At 52.4% G+C, this 12,824-nt stretch overlaps 1 protein-coding gene across 2 annotated transcripts in view; it reads left to right on the top strand.

The window, feature by feature from the left end:
• LOC144720661 (dorsal-ventral patterning tolloid-like protein 1) overlaps positions 1–12,824 on the top strand; it is a 175,706-nt gene that overhangs the window by 10,863 nt on the left and 152,019 nt on the right. The window contains exon 1 of one of the 2 annotated variants that reach the window (XM_078597585.1): positions 3,144–3,276. The exons of the other annotated variant lie outside the window; for it this stretch is intronic. The gene's annotated coding sequence lies outside the window, so the exon portion shown is untranslated. Of the gene's footprint in view, positions 1–3,143; positions 3,277–12,824 lie in introns of those variants that run through there. 2 annotated transcript variants of the gene reach the window in all.

The following is a 12,824-nucleotide window of genomic DNA, read 5'->3' as shown; positions in this document are numbered from 1 at the left end:
GGGGCCGTCACTGCCCGAATGGCGCTTGGCGAGACGCACGGCAGAGGAGTGCTGCTCGGGGCCGCGCCGTGCGATCCACCTTCGTCGCACGCTCCCCTGGCCCTCCGTGCAGGATAACCGTAACGAGCATCGAGCCGCGGGATATGACGAGGATCTTCCCCCTTGTTTGAGCTTATTTTTCAAGCACCCCCCCCCTGCCCCCAGCCGATGCCGCTTGTTTAAAGGGATTGTCTCGGGGGTTGTGCATGCGGTCAATGTGTCCGTGCGGTGAAGAGTATGACGAGGGGTGAAGGGGATGGTGAGGGCGCGCGCGCCCGGCGTGCCGGGCTTCAGCGGTGCTCGCTGACAGCGTCTAAGTGTGAACGCATTTGGGGGGGGGGGGGGGGCGTTGCTATCTTAGGGCACGGGAGGGATTGATTTCGAGGTGGTGTGTGGAGGGGGAGGAGGAGGTGTGCGGTCGGAGTCCACAGAGATGAGAGCACAGAACGGTGATGGTTGTTTAACCGTGTGAGAATTCAAGAGATAACGGATAGTCCCATTTGCAAGAGCGACCTGGCTGACCTGCGTATGGAAATACGTAATAGAGAAGGGAGAGAATGTCTGCTGACCACAGCTGGTACGAGCAAGGCTGCCGAGGCGGCATATTCTCGACCATGTGTGTTTGTATGTTGTCCGTGTGTAGCCAGTCGTGTTAACAGGAGGCGCTTGGGGGGGGGGGGAGGACAACAAACCATGACGTTCAGCGGCTAGAGCGAGAACGAACACAGTTTCCATTGCGCCAAGAAACCCCTCGACCGCGTGCGACAAGCATAGCTATGCCGGAGATTATTTTCACCATCGGTTTGTGAGCGCAGGCATCAGCCACCGGATTGAGACCGTCAAAGTCGCTCGGGCGCGACGTGCCCTCTCGTGGGCTCCAATCCTGGGCGAGTTGCCCGGGGATTTGAAGCCACGTTGTGCCCAGCACCGCCGACTCCCTGCTCATCCGGTCTCCTGAAGCCGCCAGACGCACCGTTCGTGCGAGCAACGTGCCGCGCGCTAGTGACTCGGTCGTTGCCCGTGCGAAGCGTGGCTTCTCGAACGGGTGAAATTAGGAAGCGCAGAGAGAGAAAGCAGGTGGCGAAATGGCTACGGAAATAAAACGGCGAATGAAACGCGAGAAAGCTTTCTGGGAAACGTCTGCGGACGTGGATGGGTTGTTTTTTTTGCGCACGCAGCGCTCGCACAGTTCGGGTAAATTCCGTTTCTGCGCGGAGGTCCCGGTGCGAATGCCGCTGACGAGTCCCGCTCGGAGGCCACGCGTCCGTTCGAGCGGCTGTGCTGCTGTCCTCCGACTCGGAGACCGTTTCCGAATGTCGCCTTGCTTCAGGAGAGGTTGCGTCCGTCGGCGATGTATATACGTGTCTACGAAGTATCATGTCAAACAAAGAGAACTTGCCCCACGGAAACCTTGGGTTCGAATTCCAGGTTCTCGCGAGGAGCGAGCTTTGATGGTCTTGTGGCAGTCACCGGTGACTGCACGTAAATTTTTGTCGTGACCGTGCGGTTTCGCATTCCATTCTCTCAGGCCCGGATCACAGCACTCTCCTACTCAGCAAGGCGTGGGCTCTCTCTGCGTGGTGCAGAGTGCCCGCGCAAAAAAAAAATATAACCATTGCGATGATGGAAGCAGTTTATGGCGTTGCAGAACGCACCCACTGTGTAAAATGTGCACGATGTTAAAAGCTTAGCCAAATATATTCAATTGTTTGCTCTCTCTGCGATGAACCGCAATGATAGAGAATTGCGTCATCAAATGTGTCACTGCAGAGATCAGTTACAGTTTGTTATTGGTATTGAAATGATTAAACATCGACATCAGCTTATTAGTCATATTTATTACGAGTTGGTTAACAACCGCTTATGAACGTTAGTCGGTAAACCAATGTTGATAAAATAAATAAATAAACATACTCGTAAGTCGCTTACGTTTTAAAATACAATTAGATAAACAAGTCTATGTAATGCATAGTTCAGAGGCTTCGTGCTCGCAGCTAAAATGTGTCGCACCTCCCAGATCAGCGTTGGATTGTGCTCTTCTCCATCGGCTGTCCTGAGCCAGTGGTGACAATTTCACACTCGCATGGCGGGAACCAGTCTCCCCAATCGAACACGCAACGTTGACTTCCTACAAAGTAGTACTCATTTTTATCTGCCCCCTGAGGGATGATAGGCCGAGTCGACCCCCGTGAACTCACGACTGTCAGTTTGCGAATCGCACACCCTAAACCGCAAGCTTGCACCCAACTAGACGACTTTAATGTTCAGTTCAAACGCAGCCAGGCTCTGTCAGGGGTCCGAGCCGTGAGCCTGCACCGATGATATCCCGGGCGCCGCGGTGGCGAGATGTTAACTACCTCGCCCGGTATGCAAGGAGGTCGTGGGTTCGATCCCAACCCTGACGCTTGCTGCGGTGTATTTGGAGTTTGCGGTGTCTCTCTCCCCGTGGTCGCGTGGATTTTTCTCCGGGTCCTCCAGTTTTTTTCTCTCCGCATTTAGAAACACGCGGTTTTGAGTATTTGGCCGCTATAAATGTCCCCACACGGTGATAAGCCACTTCGTTGAGCTATCAATTGTGGCCAGGTCGCTTCTGGAAAAAAGGGGACCTTACCTGGTAAAATAAAAAAGTTTAGTTTCGAATCTGGGTTTGAGCGGCGCGTGTGTGACGCGGTGCAGTCGCCACGAACGCACCTTCAATGAACAAGGTTGACTACGTACGGCGCGAAAGAAGTTCAACATACGTACAGTACTCAAAAGTGCCGGTGGGTTTTCCACCATGCGGACGCCGGGGGTTGCGTGACAGCCGGAGCCGCCCATCGATTCGAGAGTCCCGTGAAGAGCGCGCAGGGAACTTGTGCGTGACTGTCCCTGGGATTGGCTTGAAGTGCACGTGTGGGGGAGTGGATTGTGACTCACAGAGCGGCAGATTTACCGCCTGGCTCGCGATTGGTGGGACCTGCACGTGTTTGACGGTGGTGGGGGGGGTGACTCATCTCGCAATTTGTGTGCGCTTTTCAAATCGAGCAAATGATTGTCTTAAGAGCTTTGAATTTGAGCAATTAGTTAGGCAGCCAGGTGGACTGCAGTGGTGTTAGGGTTGTTCTGCCATTGGCTCGGGATGATGGTCAGGGGCTGTGTCGAGAAGGAAACCTCAGAGCACAGAGAAGGCTTGGAGGCTCCGACAACGTACCCGCAATGGCAGGCGAGCGAGGCTACCAGCGGCACTAGGGACCGAAGGTGAGAGCAGTATTGACTCAACATCACACCGAGAACTGCCAAGCTTTACTCTGCTCTTAAAAGCCGACAGCTCAGAGGTCGCAACCGGGTACCCGATACCCGTACCCTACTCGATACCCGGCTACCCGTACCCGGCCGGGTACGGGTAGCCGTTTGCGACCCTGGTGCGGCCGGGTACGGGTACGGGTAGGCCGTGAGTCACTGGTGAGTAACCGTTTGTCACCCATTTCGGGTAGGGTACGGGTAGGGAACGGCTACCCGTACCCGGCCGGGTACGGGTACCCATTTGCGACCCTGGTGCGGCCGGGTACGGGTAAGGAATCAAAACCCGTTTGCGACCTCTGCGACAGCTACACCGGGAACCCTGAAGTAACTGGGGCTCCCTGCGTGGATCTCAGTGGCCGTCGGGACCAGAGTGAAGACCGAAATTGAGGTCGAGGTCACGACAGGAGGAGTGGTGGTTCAGGGCCGAGCACGGGCAGCCGTAGGCTGGTTGCCCCCAGCGCCACCCGGTGGCAGGCAAGGCGGAACCGGTGAAAAACCCGCGTGCTCGCGAACTTGCCAAGTATAGGGGAAGCTTTTTGCTGTGGACTGACGGAGATGGGGAGCGCGGGGGGGGGGGGTGATAAGACATGGAGGCTGTAAACGGTGGACGTTGTGAACCGTGCTGCCGACTGCTGTTGAGTTGCCGCGGTTGTTTTAGAGTTGATGGCTGGCGAGGTGGCGTCACGGTGGTTTGAGACGAGGGAACGGGGTCATTGTTGTTCGTTTCGAGCGACGGTAGAACAGGCGGCAAGTGTCGAGGAGGGTTCGAGGTAGCCGTGGTCGGAGCTGGGGGGGGGCGACCGAACGTTTGGTGGGGCGGCGGAGAGGGGGGAGGGTCGACAAAGTGTTGAGGCATCGCATTGGGAAGACAAAGGGGGTCGGGGGAGGACCACGGCGAGTGAGTCGCCCCTGGAGGAGGAGTGGAGGGGGAAGGGGGCGATTGGTCCACGCTGATCTCCAGAACCCGGGAGTAGAACTCGCCAAGGGATGGTTCTGGTGGATAGTGGGGACTTCGCTCCCACCCCACCCGCCTCCTCCCCACCACCAACAACACCGACCACCGCACATCGCACATCTGGAAGGCTGTCCAGCACCGCCTTTGGGGAAGACTGAGGCAGCCTTGTTTCACAGCGAGCGCGAGTTTGGGGGTAGGTAGGTAGGTAGGGGGGATGTGCTCGGGCGTGCGCTGGGTCTGTTGCCCCCCCCCCCCCCGATTCCATCGCTCGCGAAGTGTTGAGGTCAATCCCATGTGTCTGCTCGCTGACGACCCTTGCTGGTGGGCTGGCTACGAGATGAAGAGGAGACGGAGCGACAAGCCTCCAACCCTGGGGCGCTCTCGCCTGGGGAGCCCGTCTCGCGCCCGTGCGACTCCAGCCGCCGATCGGCTGATCAAGTGGCACGACTGATGGATATGTAGCGAGTGAGACCGGCAACGTAGCCTAAAATCACGGCATCATTTCACCGGGTTCTCAAGTCTAGTAGCGAGTTTACAGTCTAGGCGTGGTCACCGATAACGTCACGCATCATTAAAAAAGCATCGTATTTAATGTTGGTTATCATATTCTTTGGGTCTTTCGGCAAAGTCACGTAGATAGGTTAAAAGACAATTTTCTGAATCATATTATTTTATTATTTCCCTTCTGCGTGACTTCACCGAAAGAACCAAAGAATGTGAATTCCTGCAGTCACGAAAGCTTTAAGTCAAGATTTATTGGTTATCACTCAATTTGATTTATGGTTCCGAGATAATAAATGACAGAAACACAAAATTTAAATGTTGGTTTCACTCATCGGACATGCATCGCTATGACAGGGCGTCTGGGGGAAAGTGCAGTGCCTGCTGAGTGTGGATAACCACCTCGGAAGTAGTTCCCTGAGATCTGCTTCCACTTCACTTACTTAAAACGTGTCATGCTGCACTGCGTTGCGAGTTCTGATTGGACAATTCTTGGCTCGTGATATGAAAGCCGTTTGCACAATTAGTGTAACATTGTGGAAAAAGGCGAATGTTGAAAATTGCTCGCCACTTAGCAGACCTTGCATGAGAAGAGGCAGAACCTTTTGCCAACAACTTTTCTTTTTTAAAGGCTCCTACGCGCGCGTACGTTAGCTCTCGAGAAAGCCAAGTTAAAATTTTGCCACATGAACGCATTGTTCTAGCTGCCGGCTTTGTACTTCATGTTTTTTTTGCGACTTCCAGTGAAGTAAAAATGCTGCGTACCATCTGCCGGTCACTTGGGTTAGAACCATCACAAATTCTGCACAATAGCTTCTCGCTGCACGGTCAACGCCGGGCTTCAACACAGACTTGAGCAGGTACAGTACTGGCTCTCCGATGTGGTTTTTTCCCGGGTTGTACCGCGTGTTGTTGGGAGACGGTGGAGCTCCCAGCACGCGGCGCGAAACGTCAGACATCACGCCGCGAAACAACACGCGGTACGCCCCGAGCACCCACTGGGCAGCTGTGCAATGCGACCGTGAGAGCCTTAGCCAGCTCCGACGCGGTAGCGGCCCTGCCTCTGTTGATTTAGCAGCACCTCTGATTTGCACAGTTGGCTACGTACGGTGCGAAAGAAGTTCAGCGCGCACACACACAGCCATACCACGTGACATTTCTGTTTGCCGGATTGTGAGAGCGCATTGTTAAAATGTGGCATGCAACCTTTCCCCCCTGAATGTTGCAAGCAACATTACTGTTCCTCCCCCCCACCTCCTTCTCTCCGGCTACGTTCACAGCCAACGCGGTCATCATTGTGACACTTGCGGCGCTTGCACCCAAAGTGCCCGCGTGCTCTCAAGTCCGGCGAGTGAGTGGGCACAGTGGATGGCGATAGAGAGAGAGCGATCTAGAGAGAGAGAGAAAGAGAGGAGAGCTCTCTTTGTTAAATCACTTGGCGGGGACATTACTGCTCCAATGAATATGACCGAGGGAGGTGGGCTGGGTGGTACGGGAGGTGTTGGTGGAAGGGGGGGGGGCCGAGGGGAGGGGTCTTATGCTCATGCCCGTGACAGAGCAGGGAGAACAGCACCCCTGAGATGCTGGGTGGTTCAAGCACTTCGTGCCGAGTGCTCGACTCCAATCCGATCTCTTTGTTACGATGTCGACAGGGTCTCGGGAAACACGTGCAGCCCGTTTGTCAATTCACTGCTGGACGAGGGATTCCGCAGCGCCGTACAGGCAGTGAGGGTTATTTGACCATACCTCACCACGCTGGTCAGCGTGGGTTTAGTGAAGGTAGAGGAGGATTGCAGAACATCAGTGGGTTTTGCAGGCACTGCCCTCTACTGCACCACAACGCCTACTGGACCTGAGTTCGCGTTTGGCGGTCATGCAACCGAGAACGATGGGATCTGGGAATTGCATAAATCCGGGACAAATCAATCGTGAATCCGCGGTTCGTCAGAATGTGTCGCATGTGGCATTGTGGGACGAGAGGCTGTGGAGGGATACGAGGGGAAGGTTTGTGATGCACACGCAGACATGTGCGGCTCTGTAGGGGTTCGGTTTATGGAAATTGCTTCACGCCGTGCCCTATACCAGAAATGGCATTGGCGTGTATGTATGTGGAACTTCTTTCGCACCGTACGTAGCCAACCGTGCTAATCGAAGGTGCGGGGGAAGGACAACAAACTAAAAAAAAGCAGTTCTAAAGAAATAAGTTTTTCAATCTCGATTTAAAAGTGCATAGCTCCAGTGGCTTCCTAATATCGGAAGGAAGAGCGTTCCAGACGGCCCCATAAGTGCATCTGAACGCGCCACGCGATGCGGTGACCGCCGTTTGATTCGATGGCCAGCAGCCAAAAGCCGCTACTGCTGCTGCGAGGATGACTACCCGAGTTAGCACGATGGTTGACGCTCCTTGACGCGATCAGCGAGCGAGATGTTGTGGTTCATTTGTGGCATGTGCAGTAATTAGCTGAACAAATGTAATACACACGTTATGAAGGGGGGTGGTGGTTGGGGTTTGGGGTGGTGGTTGGGGTTTGGGGGGGGGGGTAGAAGGGGGTTAACCGCTAATGCGCTTGTTCTGGTGCCGAGCCAGCACCGGCGAGTTTTAAAATCCCTCTCATTCACCTGAGATTAAAGCGCATTCTGCAGCGTCATGAGTCGACGGTGTCGTCCCACTCGGCAAGGGGGCCACAACAAAGAGTCGAACCCGTGCGCGTGCCCTCGCCCAATTGAATTGACTCGCCAACCAAACGTCCGGTGGTCCCGCGGCTTCAATCGTCTTGAGCCGGACGCTGGCAATGAGGCTCCAACGGGTTGGGAGGTCCGGCAGAAGGAAGGAAGCGATGGCGAGGGGTGACGGCACCGATGGCATTTCTCGGTGATGGCACGGTTGGTTACGTACGGTGTGATGGAAGTTCTACACGCGTGTGTGGTGTATCTTTGATGAAGGGATCTAACAGTTCTGTACCACAAGCCCGCTAGTGCGGGAAGAGTTATTTATTCGAAAAGACGCTGCATTTATTTCCATGATCTCATCTTTCGGAGGCCATACCCTGACGTGACTGGATGCTCTGACGGACTGTAGGAATTCTAGAAGGGCATTTCTTGGCGTTGCGCCGTCTCGCCACGAGCAATTTCAATTCGGAATGAAAAAGAAAAAAAAACTACCGAGTTAAATGTTCTTATTATGGGCGCAAACCTGGGACTCAAACCCAGATCTCTTCCGGGACAACGCACCATTACAGTTCGGCCCCTCGGGTGTGGGGGGGGGGGTCTATGATATATATATAAAGGTTGGAAGTTCTATCGAGAGACGAGTCCTTGCCATAGATGTGTGGAATTTACATTCGCTGCTTAGGGACCACCCATGGAATGAGGAATGCTCAATTGCCCATTCGAGCAGAAAAAAACGCTTTGTGTGTGTTTTTACACTGGGCTTCCAGAGCCAGTGGACGATGTCCAACTCGGCCCATGGCAAGGGCAGCTGCGGTTGGCACGACGGAGGTTCTTTGTGAGCGAGCGTGCGTATTGCGTGTGGATTTGCGCTCAGCGGGAATGGCTGTGTGCGCATGTGTGTATTTGTGTTCACGCGTGTTTATGCTGTGTGGTGGTTAGTACAGTGGATGGCACATACCTAGAAGCCCTGTTTATTGGAGTTCATTTCCCAGCTGTGAATAAAATGTGAGGCTACCCCTAGGTCATCTCGGCCTTAAATGAGTACACGGTGCAGCGTGTCAAACAATAGCAATGGGGAGACAAATTCGTCGATTGCGTTTGCGGTGACGCCACTCCCTTGTGCGCCATTCTGGCCTTAATAGGTGCTCGCCAACAGCTGTTGCCTCGCCACACTGCGCGGCTACGGCTGTTGGTCGTCGCGTGCGCGCGTTGCGAACGTCACGGGTCGGGGAACGCCGGGGAGCGCTCGTCTCGGGAGAGACGCTCCCACCGACGTTTCCACAGAAGGGCCTCGACAAAAATAGAAAACGCCGGTGTAGTTAACGCCGAGGGAGGAACATGCGCGCTCCTTCCAGGTGAGACAGTGCGCGAGGCCGTTATCTCGTCGCGGGCGCGTTTAGCGCGACCGAGCGGTTCGCGGAGCTCCTGGCGCGAGGTGCAACCAGCAAAGGGTCGCCGGGTTCGGGACGGAGAGCGCCGCGCGCGCGCCGCTCCGCGCTGCGATCGATCCGGGGCTGCGCTCGTAGACGCGTGTCGTTTTGTTTCTAGGAGGAGCCCGGTGTGCTTGTTTGCCACAACCCTGCAAGTTGTTGAGCGATAGGCTGACCGTCCTTAAAAAAAAACCCGTTTGACCACAAACCGATTTTCAACACCGATCTTACAAACCCGACTTCATAAGGGGGTTGAGAATAAAAAAAAAACATCTGGGAGAGATGTTAACTCCCTCGCCTGGTATGCAGGAGGTCGTGCGTTTGATTTGGACCCTGTCGCCTGTGGTCGCGTGGATTTTTCTCTGGATGCCTCCACATTTAGAATCAAAGTCGCGCGTTTAGAGTCTTTGGCTGCTATATATTATCCACGTGATAAGCCACTTCGTTGAGCTATCATGTGTGGCCAGGTCGCTTCTGAAAAAGGGCTATATAACGCAGTGGGCCTTGCCTGTAAAATATAAAAAAAGTTTGAATAGTTTAGTTTTAGTACTATATACAGTGTGTGTGGGGGGGGGGGGGTGTGTTATAAGCGGCGGTGTGGATATTACTACAATCCCAGTGACTCAGGTTCAGTTGTTTACACCACCTTAGTCGGTGGTGTAAAACCGACATCCCTCTCGTGGGAGCGGGGGTCTCTTGCTGCAGGACATGCACTGGTGACCTGCCACAAAGTGGTACTCATTTTATTGACCCCGGAGAGTTGAGCTGAAAAGTGATTCGTTTTAATTTCCAGAGTTTGAAATTCGAAGCCAAAGAAAAAAACATGAAGTGAAAGTTAATTTTCAACATTCCTTCGCAAACGAGTTGGCTGCTGTTGAAGCGGCGTGTAGAGTGTGTGAAGCACATGACGATAAATGCAATGCTGCACTTTGTATAACCTCTCAAAAGAGTGAAGTTGTAAATGATTGCGTTGGTAAACGGAAACGCACTTGGAAGTCCAATTATTTATTAAACGAGGCGACGTGTGTGGGCAGGTCTTTAATGTAAGATGGGGTCCGGTAAGTGTAGCGGTTGACGTGCTGCGCTACGAACCTGGAGACGCGGAGTTCGGCTCACGAGCATTACCGGTCGACTCAACCCTAAATGAGTACGTAGCAGAGGTGGGACAAAGTCATTGTTATGCAAGTCCAAGTCGAGTCGCAAGTCATCAAATTCATGACTCGAGTCTGACTCGAGTCCAAGTCACATGACTCGAGTCCACATCTCATAGGTGGGACAAAGTCATTGTTATGCAAGTCCAAGTCGAGTCGCAAGTCATCAAATTCATGACTCGAGTCTGACTCGAGTCCAAGTCACATGACTCGAGTCCACACCTCTGGTACGTAGTGCCAAGTCTAGAGATTGCCACTGGTGTTTGCCACCCACCCCCTCGTGTGCCGTGCCGGCCTTCGCATGTGCTCGCTCGCAGCACATGTGAACAACAGTTTGCTCGGGCTATACGGGGATGTTTGTCTGACGGAGGATCTGTAGGTGGAGGAGTTTTGGTTCAGATCATTCGAGCAATCGCATGATTCACCAGCCGGGATTAGACGCCCAACCGAGTTGGTTAAGTAGCAGGGATCTTGAGCATAACGACACAAGTTCAAAGCCTGGCCAGGGTTACCTCGGGGCCCCCATTCCACACTACATAAATTAAGCTTCAATTTGTGAGTTTGCACGACTCATTTGGTTCCTGCCATAGTAATGTGGCATTTTTTCACCACCTCTGGCACGGGACTGATGAAGGAAATTTGTACCTGTCAGGACAATGAGGCACAAGTTATCTTTATTCTGCTCTGACCATAATTCCGATTCAAGAGTAGTCATTGTTATCGTTATTAATCATCTGTTGAAATTTAGCTGTGGATGCATTTTTGAATGTTCGTCCGTGCTTTGGCGCAGACATGCAGTACCCTTTTCTCGCAAGTGATGTCAGAGTGTGATGGGAGCGCTTTTGGGGATTTTTGGAGTCATCGAATCTGTGCTAAGTAGGTCTTTGTCTCGAGTGTTGCTCATGGGTCGGGTCAGGCAGTGGTTCAAACGCCTGACTCATTTGGAAGGTTTGAGAGTCTAAAATATTCGTCAGTTGACGTGGTTAATCATCCTCAGAGGGATTATAAACGTTGAACCGCTTTGTTTGAAGTCAATAGTGGTCCTAGTTGGAGAGCCTGGCCCCTTCCATGATAATGTGGAATTTCCTCCAATGGCTCAGGGCTATCAATGGAGACGAGTGCTGTTCTTGAAGAGGGAGACAGAATTTTTTTTAAAAAGTGGAAACACAAAATAGCGCCATAATTTAAACTTCCATCCCCTCATGATAATAGAAAAGTTACATCCAACCAATGAAACCCTGCGTGTTTACAGGTGATTAATAGTCAGGACATTCAGGGTGATACAGATATCAGGAGTTGGTTCTTAGGAGCACTTACAAATAAACAGTGGCCTGCAATAATATTTCTTTAAGTCACGAAAACTTCGAATCTAGTTTTAATATAAAGTTTTAAAAAAACCCTTTTCTACTTCGTGAGTTTATTTCTGAATGTAATTGTAATTGGCAATCTGTAAATAAATTAGCAACAAGAGCAGATACAATTAAATATTTCATGACATGTATTCAAAGCTTTGAAAATGGTTCCTCATAAGAAACTATTGCCCGTGGATGTGTGTGTATTTTTTTTATTAAGTCTCTTTTCAAGATGCCTTCCAACCTTTTTGTCTTCGGGGGTTCTGTTTATCTGTGCACTCCAGGGACTGGGCATCGCTCCGGTTCACATTCCTGTAAATCGTTCTTCATTTACGATTTACAAGTACGATTCACGTCCTCGCGATGGAAGCCGCTCTCACACTCCGTGTGTGGCAGCGGCGTCTGTGGCGTCTCCTCGAATTCCAGTCGCAACCTCGATTTTTGCCGGTGAGCACACGGTCGCGGAGAGACATGCGGAGGGGGAGTATCGCCATTGCCCCTTATAGACGGGTGCTTGGGTTGGGTGGCTCCAGTGGGGAAGGCACTTGGTCTTCTGGAGTGGAGCCCAAGTAGATGTCCCACAAGCGTAGCGTCCCTGCCTGCTGTTGTGCGCGGTGAAGGTCCCGTTGCGTTTTTATTGAAGCAGATCCGCGGCCATGGACGCCGAGCCAAGTTTGGAGACCAGAGCTTGACAATTAAATTATCACGGCTGCCCAGTAATATTTGCGGATAATAATGAGTGGATTATAAAGACCCTTGTGACATCGTTTGCGAAAGTGGGCCGTTCCCCGCTGCTGCTGTAAACCGACGGTTCTAATTGTGAACATGTTTACAGTCAAAAGACCATCAAGGCCAATTCAACCAATGCCTCCACGTCTTGTCATCACTCCTCCCGCCGTCTTCTTTCTGACAGATCTGATTATTTTTGCACTGTTAACATCTGACCGTCAAGGTCTGTTATTACAGAGGAACCCGCCATCTCCCTCCATCACTGACCTCTGGATGGCACTCCAATGCATGTCCCCTGTGACCTGCTCGGCTCCATCAAGCACACATGTTCCACTCTTCACAACCTCCTCTTCCTGATCACAACACTCGATCATTTATTGTTATCACGATCCCTTGTATATCCGCTGTTGCTCAACCTTCATGGTCCAACGATGCCACGATCCATTCTTGCTCTTGCGGATGAGCTCCTCTCATTGATCCGTTTAATTGGTGGCTATCCACTTTGTGAGCATGTTTCTCTCCTTTAACTGCTGTTCTATTACTCGTCTCACCCACTGACCGCCCAAACCTCCCTGCATTGCTTAACAAACACGATGTCACTAATTTGTATGTGCTCCTTGGTCCACGTGCCCCTCTCCCCGTCTCTTGGTGTGATTAGAAACGCCCATCTCTCCTTGTTTCTACGTGCTCTTTTTCAGCTTTTGTTCCACTTTCT

Source organism: Lampetra planeri, chromosome 9 (assembly GCF_965212315.1).
Source record: "Lampetra planeri chromosome 9, kcLamPlan1.2.h2, whole genome shotgun sequence".
Taxonomy (NCBI): Eukaryota; Metazoa; Chordata; class Hyperoartia; order Petromyzontiformes; family Petromyzontidae; genus Lampetra; species Lampetra planeri.
The sequence above is the reverse complement of the archived record's forward strand: the minus strand, read 5'-3'. Positions and strand labels throughout refer to the sequence as shown.